Source organism: Coffea arabica, chromosome 7e, assembly GCF_036785885.1.
Source record: "Coffea arabica cultivar ET-39 chromosome 7e, Coffea Arabica ET-39 HiFi, whole genome shotgun sequence".
NCBI classification, from domain to species: domain Eukaryota; kingdom Viridiplantae; phylum Streptophyta; class Magnoliopsida; order Gentianales; family Rubiaceae; genus Coffea; species Coffea arabica.
Genome location: NC_092323.1, coordinates 40,088,899 through 40,098,601, shown reverse-complemented (window position 1 = coordinate 40,098,601; position 9,703 = coordinate 40,088,899). Strand labels below are relative to the sequence as shown.

General features: G+C 35.9%; 1 pseudogene; it reads left to right on the top strand.

The window, feature by feature from the left end:
- Positions 1-2,753: 2,753 nt before the first annotated feature.
- LOC113700842 (receptor-like protein Cf-9 homolog) lies at positions 2,754-9,014 on the top strand (annotated as a pseudogene).
- Positions 9,015-9,703: the final 689 nt, after the last annotated feature.

The following is a 9,703-nucleotide window of genomic DNA, read 5'->3' as shown; positions in this document are numbered from 1 at the left end:
CCTTACTTTTTTATTTACCAAAAGAAAGAAGAACAAATTTTATTTACAAAATCCAAGTTAAAAAGTACTTCAAACATGAAACAAAACATAACAAATTGGTACGATGAATCTCTTAAAAAGTACCATGAATCTTTTATTTTTTGGATACAAGTGAATTAAACCTTAAGAGTACCTTTTTTAATATGCATATATTAGTATTCAGTTAAAAAAAAAAGGTTAATACAAAATATAATTGAAAATGGAGTGCCAAGGTAGGCAAAGAGTTTTATGTTGGGAATTTATTTATTTAGATTGCAATAAAGATTAAATCTAATGAACTTTATCAATCATATTCTTATAATAGCTAACATTATTAAACTACAATTAATGAATATTATATTCATCAATGCCAATCATAATAATAATTAAAAAGTTGAAACATCCCTTTGAGTTATCGTGAATTAAACCAAGAAATATTTTTTTATAAAATATCAATTTCAATGAGTACTTGAAAGGTGAATAAAAATATATCCAAGTTGAGTTTGACTATTATCTAATAAATAATCTCAACATCTTGCAATTTTTAATCATATAAACTCTATAATCATAAAACATATCATTAGTAAGAAATACAAACAAGTTTCACCAAATCAAAATATTTCTCTTCAAAGTTAAGCTATTTAAATTTGAACAATGGAATTTCAATATATTTAGATACTGTTATAATAGCACTATATATCATTTTACAATCCACCTTTAGCAAAAAAAAAATAATTATTAGAAAATCTCACTAAAACTAATAAACAATTCATAGAATGATTTAAAGGGGAGCAACAAATTATTCAAACTCAAATGGCATAAAAAAATTTAGGTCATCTAAATTTAATTAAAAAACAAAAATATTGATATTGTTACAAAATAAAAGTGCTCTTGGAACAAAGAATGATTTATTGCTTGTGCATTTGTATTGGTTGGGGCAAACTAAGTTCAGAAAAAATATAAAATAATATAAATATTAAATATCATATATTATTTTGTCTCAATCACATTTATTCCTTCAAAATAATTGATTTTCTAAAAATTTTAAAGGAACAAAATCTAAAAGCATCATATTCACGTGCTCCATTACTAGTCTGTAAAATTTTACTCTTTGGAAAATTTTATTACTATAATAAGTTTTATGCTAATGGCATATTTGAGACAAAAAGGTAATTGAGAAACATGTTTAGAAATTATCTCAGAAATGGCTGATGCTCGAGGTCTATCAGACACCATATCAACTGCTTATTGTAGCGCTGATGTTAATTGTAAAGCTTAAATAATTAGTTTATTCCACTTCATTGCAATAGTTACATGCATATTTTTCATGGACCGGCATTGGCAGAGGCAGTATAATTTTTCAGTATGGGAGGACATGCATATTCCACTTCATATTTTTTTAAACGTGCGTTGAAGTCAACAGCCTTATAGTTATTCACACTAGAGCTCTGTTCTGTGGATCGAAGGTTAAAGAAGAGAGGCCCCTTTGAGAATTCACCCTAAAATCTTCAAACAAGAAGATTTTACTTAAGGTTATTCAAACTTATACAGCTCTAATTCATGCACTGCTCTTATCTTGTTCGGGTGGTGGGCTACAAATTAGTACGTCCTGGGGAAACCTTAATTGTTTTTTGACCGGAGAAAACGTGAAATGTCAGGTCTATGATGAACTGGACGCGTAGTCATAGTTGTGGGCACAAAAAGAATTTTGACGAACTGTAGTCTTCCTCTGAATTTTAATTCCTAAAATCTTCTTTCTCCAATGGATATTCCTTCCAATACATAGTGACCATGATACAAAAATTTTGTTTAACCAAAAAAAGACAAAAAACACTAAATTACTATTTTAACCTCCTACAGTTGTCGCATTTTATCACACTATCCCCTTATTATTTTTGTATAGAAATTTTAAACTTTTGTTGACTAAATTAATTAGCTCCATCTGTTATTATTCTGTACGTTTGGGGCATCAAATAGAAATACCTTTCCTATAAAAGCGATTAGAGGTTTGATACAGGTCGTCCTTAGGCGTAGGTAAATGTCTTTGCTTTTTCTTCTTTTTTAAGGAAGGTCGAGGTAAATGTTTGATAAGTGACTTTGAAGCATTTTCATGATCAATAAATCCAGCCTTCGCCAAACGAACAGCTTGAGCAGAATTTATTTTTAACTCCCAAAATAAAATAAGAATACGTTCTTCACTGACTTGATGATGGCATGACAATGTTGAAGAAAATTAGACAATATTGTTCTCGAGATTTATATGTGGCATCAGGAAACAGGAACATTGTATTTGTGCTTACAAGCGTGAATTGACCCCAATGCATTTTGTTTAACTCAAGTTGTTTACGAACCTAAATCCTATTTTTGAAATAAACTGAAAACATGAAATCATATACCTTGTAGAAAAAAAATGGTGGCATCCAAAAAATGTATTTGTTACTATCTTTGTACCAATTTGACTAGATAATTGCGGCATTTCATCAACTAGTTGGGTTTAAAAAGTGATGCAATTTGTTGCTCATCATTTGCATACGTTGTTGCACATGTAATAATAGACGGTAGAATCAAAATTAAAAGTTAAATTTTACTTTTCAAGCTTTGGATTCTTTTTTCACGTACTTCAACTATCACCTGGCTCTACCTATAAGAAAAACCTCTTACAACTTTCTTTAAATAAGACCTCCTCCACACCTTTATAGAAACCGTTATGCTGATCATAAATTTATCAAGCAAGAATGAAGAGACAAAAAACGTTTTTCAGTGCTCTACTTTTCTCCTTTATATTGCAACCTGAAGAAGTGATCAGTTTCACTTTCTTGGGAGATCATTTGTGCCGTCATGATGATGCTGTTGCACTGCTTCAATTCAAAGAAATGTTTAGCGTATCAACTTATGCTTCTCCATATTGTGGTGAATCGGGTCAGCATTCATATCCAAAGACAACACATTGGAAAGCAGATACAGATTGTTGCAATTGGGACGGCGTGATATGCCACAACCTCACCGGTCGTGTAATTGGGCTGGATCTGAGTTGCGGCCAGCTTCAAGGAGTTATCCATCCAAACACTACCCTTTTTCATCTTTCTCATCTCTGCCGCCTCAACCTTGCTTTCAACAATTTCATCGGTTCACGGATTTCAAACTGGTTTGCCTCGCTAAAAAATTTGACCCACCTCAATCTCTCATATTCAAAATTCGAAAGTGAAGTTGCTTTAGAAATATCACACCTATCTAATCTAGTTTCACTTGATCTCTCCCACAATGAGTTTCTAAGATATGAACCTAGCAATTTTGAAGCGATGCTTCAAAACTTAACCCATTTAAGAGAGCTGTCACTTTCAAGAGTGGACATCTCATCGGAGTTGAGGGTGAATTTTTCTTCATCTTTGACGTATCTAGACCTTAGAGATACTAGAGTAAGAGGTAATCTACCGAGTAATGTTTTTCATCTGCCAAATATGCGAGTTCTCTTGTTAGGTGGCAGCGAGAATCTTATTGTTAGTTTACCACAATTGAACTGCAGCATTTCAAATTCTCTGAGGCAGTTGAGCCTATCGCATACAAATTTCTCCGTTGCGTTGCCAGATTTAATTGGGTGCATAGGGTCCTTAAATTCTTTAGATCTAAGTTATTGTCAAATTTCTGGTGCCATTCCTGAATCAATTGGCAACCTTACACAGCTTACTGAATTATCTCTGGATTTTAACGATCTTCGAGGTAAAATTCCAGATAAATTTTCCATTTCACAAAAGATAAGTAGGCTGTTACTTAGTAACAATTTATTGTCCGGGAACATTCCGAACTCACTTCTCAACCTTATGCATCTTGAACAGTTAGATCTCTACGGTAATCAACTAAGCGGTTCAATTCCTCCGTCAATTTTTACCATTCCAACCCTATCTTACCTTGACCTTTCATTTAACCTTTTTACGGGGGTTGGGCAAGACTTGTTTGTGGACTCCAATAAGCTTCAAAACAACGCGTTTAACAGAGAGGCACCACGGAACACTACAAACAATGTGAGCATTTCCTATCCAGATTTTGGGTCCTTGGGATTGTCTTCTTGCCAAATAAAGGAATTTTCAGAGTTTCTTAGAAATTCAGAGAGTTTAGAAGTTCTGGACCTCTCAAATAACATGATTCGCAGCAAAATTCCAATCTGGTTCATGTCTAAGACTTTGGATCAGTTGCTCTACTTGAACCTTTCACATAACTTTTTGACTGGTACCATAGACCAACTACCTGTCACTTCACGTCTGGTGTCTCTAGATGTGAGTTCCAACTCACTTCAGGGCCAAATGCCTCCTTCTATCTGTAACGCAAGTCATCTTTGGGTTCTTGATTTGTCAAATAACAATTTGTCTGTGTGAGGACCCGAAAATTTTTCCTTGTTTTATTTTATTTTATTCTATTTTATTTTTCCGCGTGTATTTTCCTTGCTTTCAATCAATTAATTATTTAATTTTCAGAGATTTTATAAGTGAGTATCGTTTTTAAATCATTTGTTTTAGTATAAGTGCGTACATGTTAAATTTGAGGTGCATTATGGATGTGAGATCCTGGATTCCAAATTGTCTCAAATAAATTAAATATGGATATTTATAGTAGCTATTGTGTGAAAAATGTATTTTACCATGTGTTTTAATTTTCAAAGAGTATTTTACATACCAAAAGTGAAAAATTTAATTGAATCATTAAAATCCTACTTTCAAAACTAAACCGTTAAGTTTAAATTAAATTCAACCAATTAATATTTTCGTGATTGTATGTGCATCCATGCATGTTTAGTACGGGGGTTTGAGTGATTAGTACCTTGGGTTGGTGGGCTTAAGTTAGTTTTAATTAAACTAAGTAAACCAATGGGTTAATTACATTGGATCAAGTAGAGTTTTAGTGTTGGGCCTTTAAGTTTTAATTTCATTAGAAGCCTAAGCCATAAACCCATTAATTACCCAAGCCCATGACCCATCTCTTGTTTTGCTTTACTATTAATAGACTTAGCTATTAAGTTAGGAGGACATAAGACAAAACAAACAAAGCCAACACTAAGAACAAGAGGCAGCATCGGGTGAGCTAGGAGAAGAAGGAAGAAAAAAAAAAAAAAAAGGAATCATTGGGGTTATTCATCCAACCTTGCTTGCAACCAACCAAGGGAACTTTGTTGGAGAGTTGGAGCTCAAGGATACATCTCCTCAAAGAATCGGCCAGCTAGGGGGTATGATTAAGGATTTGAGGTAAACCAATTTCCTAACTCTTGATTCTTGTGGTAAAACATATGATTGATGATTGGAAGTTGAATCTAACTAGCTAGGAACTGATTTGAACGGCTGGAAATTCGTTTGATTGGGTGGAATTTAAATGAACTTCAAGTGTTCCTTTTCTGTCAAGATTTCTGTCCGAAATTAGTCTGAAAATTCGAACATGTTGGGAGCTGATTTGGCCTTAGTACAAAACATGAAAGTTGTAGGGAATGATGTTTTATAGTTTCCTGTAAAATTTCAGCTCAATCGGAGCAACGTAGCCTGTGAAAAGACCAAAATACCCCTGCTTCCCTGTATTTATTCGAAACTGATAATCAGCTTCTGTAATGGGATGTTTTGACCAGGAATACTACTTATTTGGTTGTTGATGTCTTCTTAAGACTTATAGCCTTGTGTCTTAGCTTTCTAATGGCTTTGGAATTACCTGAATTAAAGTTGTGTGTGCTGAGATATGAGTGAATAAAGCAGGACTGCTAGTTGATTTCTGCAGTGAATTTCAAACTGGAAAATCTGGATATGTTTTTGGTAAATTTGACCTAGTAGGGTGAGAACTGGATTGAGTGGTCTTCATGAAAGTTGTAGGTCTTTGTCTTAGCTTTTCAACGCCTCCAAGAACGCCTTAAACGGACTTTGGTAGCCTGCGATATGGCCATTTAAAGGTAGTACGGTTAATTAGCCGATTAATTGGAACTTGGTTCTGGGAATTGGGAATTTGACTAGGTTATACTGAATTTTGGACTAAGTGGTATTCATCAAAATTGTAGCCCTCTGTCTTAGCTTCGAAACGGTATAAATTACATTCCAATCCGATAAGCGTAGCGTCGGATGTGTCCGTTACGCAAAACCCGTCAAATCTGTCTTTTGTTAAGTTTCATTTCCGCATTTGTTATTAGCTCGATTTCTATACTTGTATTGTTTTGAGCCTATGGAATGGCTATTGAAATGAATTTGTGTTGTGGGTAACCTTGGTTTGATTGAGAAAATGAATGAAGCCATAAATGGCTGGAAAATTAGGTAAACACAAAGGGCGTGCTGCCCAAATTTTCGCCGAGAGCTAGGTTTCTATTTGAACTTGTATACTTTTGTTTGGCCAATACCATGACCGGTTTTCCATTTTACAACATGATTTTTCATCCTTGGGTTCAAACAACCCTCTTTTTACTTGAAAGTCATCTTTACACGTTTTACTCTTAATTAGTCGGGTTTCTTTGTTTCCTTAAATGTTTTGCTCGATAAACTATAATAATGTTCTCTTGTTCAACCTTAGGTTTCATTGGTGATTAAGGGTAATATCCGGAAGGATATTTTGCACGATATTTTGCATTTCTAGGTGAGTGTTCCTTATTTGACTTTATGGCTTGTTGTTATCATTTGCTAATGTGTTAATTGCTTTTAATGATTTCCAAAACGAGCTTTCTAGGCGAGTGTGTACTTTATCGCACTCGACCTAAATAACTGTGCAATTTTCAAGGAGTTAATGATTGAAATGTTACTTGCGCATGAATGTAAGCCTTTTGGGCTGAACTGGCCATTGCCCTTGTTACCGGTCGTCTCGAGCCAGAAGCGGACTCGGTCGGGCGATTAGGGACTTGGGTGAACGTTTGGTATACTCGAGTATTACCCTGTAGGTTGGTGGAGACTGGCCAACGGCCAGGACGGGGGTGAATGAATGAATGAACGAACGAACGAGGGTTTATTGATAAACGAAAAATGTATTTTCAAATGAGTGGAGGAATAAGGGGAAATGTCAGGAGAACGAATGAACGAATGAACGAATTGCTCCTTGTGAGCCGTATCCTTTTAATGAATGTTACTATTGCTTTCCATTGTAAATGTTTCTTGAATTATTGATACTCCACGTTTAATGTATTGAATTGATTGTTTGATTGTTTGATTATCTGTTTGGAACCTCACTGAGCTTTTAGCTCACCCCTTTAGTTTTGTTTTCCTTAACAGGGGACGGCGAGCAGGATGAGAGCATAGACTAGCCTAGTCTAGGTCTTTTGTTTCTTTTGTAATGGTTCTCGCCCTAGTGCTTGGCACGGGCTGGTTGTATGAGGAATGAGAACCCTGGTATAATCGATGTTTGTACTTGAATGGTAAAAACTTTGAAGACTTCTGGTGTGTAGAAGTTTCTTATCTTTTACTTGAGCATCTATTGTCTATGGATGTATATACATGATTCGAGTTCCATAGTGAGTGAGTCCTGGCGAGAGTTGGGCAGGCGGCCCGCCGAACCCTTTGGTACGCCTTAGGGGGAGGTGGGGTCGTTACAGTCTGGCCCAATTCCTCAATGCTTGGGAAACTCCAGCCAGTATCTCGACACTATGGATTTGGGAAATAATAGGCTTTTTGGCACCATTCCCAGAACATTTTCAAAAGGCAACTCTCTGCGGTTTCTTATGCTGAATGACAACCAATTGCAAGGGCCAGTGCCACGATCTTTAGCACACTGTGAACATCTGGAACTCCTTGATTTAGGGAACAACAAGATAGGTGATAAATTTCCAGTTTGGTTGGAAATTCTTTCTAATCTAGAGGTCCTAATATTGAGATCTAATCGATTTCACGGAGCAATTGGCAATTGTCAGACGAAAAGTCCATTTCCGCTGTTGAGAATTATTGATGCATCCCACAACGAGCTCACTGGTGTTCTACCTAAGGAAATCCTCAACAACTTCACAGCTATGAAAAGTTCAAAGCATGACGAAAAGGGAGTTGAGTATATGGGAAGGGCTGCAATTCTTATCGGAAAAGGACATTATTACTTCCATTCTGTGAGTTTGGTTATCAAAGGGGTGGAGTATAGTCTTGAAAGAGTCCTAATAACTCGAACAGTAATTGACTTCTCAAGCAACAGATTCGATTGACAAATTCCCGAGATTATTGGATCCCTTCATTCTCTTCAAACACTAACTCTCTCTCATAACAACTTCAGTGGCCCAATTCCTAAGGCATTAGGGGATTTGAGTATGCTTGAATCTTTGGACCTCTCATGGAACCGACTTGAAGGAACCATTCCTAGGGAGCTAGTGAATCTGGGTTTTCTTGAATTCTTAAACCTTTCGGAAAACGTCTAGTCGGACCCATTCCACGAGGAAGGCACTTTGATACATTTGGAGATGATTCATACAGAGGGAATTTGGACTTGTGTGGATTTCCGCTGGCCAAAGATTGTGGAGATACAGAGGCACCACCACCAGCCACGCCATGGGAAGCTGAACAACAATATGATGATTCTGAATTCTTTGATGGGTTCACTTGGAAAGCTGTTCTCCTGGGATATGGTTGTGGATTAGCGCTCGGATTAGTTATGGGAGGTCTCGTATTCTTGACTGGAAAACCAAGATGGTTTGTACTGATTGTCGAAGAGTCGTTCAACCTGCGAAGGCGACCGAGGAAATGGATCCACATAGGCACTTAAGAAGGGCAGTGCAATATTTACATAACTGGTAAGCAAAGCATTCTTTTTCTACCCCTATTATCCTTCTTCTCTATCTTTTCCTCAATCACAATAGCTTTCTGAATGACAAGTTTTTGGTATGGCTAATTTGAAAAATATGACTTGTAATGCCCAGGTCTAACCATGGAGTGGAAATAAGGAAAGATTTGGTTCATTTCCAGCTGTGTATTTTATGCTGCAAGTGACAGTGGTTGCTTGCGGCTGAATCTGTAGGTTTATAATTGTAAGCAAGAAGACATGTCAATGTAGCTCAACGGGACATAATTTTCTTATACCTAAAAGTTCGTCCTACTCCCTGCCAGTTATCTTTCACACATCAATTTCTTGCCAAACGGAGCGTTTAAATCGACTGATCCATTCTGGGTAACCAAAGTGGTCACACACTCACACAGTAGTGCGCTTCCAGTCGCTTCCAAGTACGGTTCTCCGAAGTTAGATAGCGAGTGTTTTGCTTGCTATAAAGCATATTTTATGTGTGCGCGTGCGTGTATATATATACATATATATATTTTTTGGATAAAATATCATAATTTTATTAAAATATGTACCAATGACAAAAATTACATCATCAAATATATATAAATATCAAAAAAAAAAATCTAAAAAAAGAATAATCCAGATGTGAAGAACAATAAAAATTACATTATAAAATTTCATGTTTAAAAAATGAAACAAAACAATTGTAACTCCACGAATATCTATATATATAAACACAGACACAAACGTGGAAATAAGTTCTGAGAAATGTTTGTAAATTACAAGGCGCTTGGCGGTTGTTACTCATCCGGACCACGATTTGGGATGGGAAGGCCGCAGCCGGGCTACATCAACCTTCCATTCAACCTTTTTTTTTTCTCTTGAAGTCAGGCATTCATGATTCACACCTACATTGTCGTAAATACTAATACTTACGTGATTTTAACCGCGACGTGAGAATTTTTGCCCTGAAAGTTGTGCATCT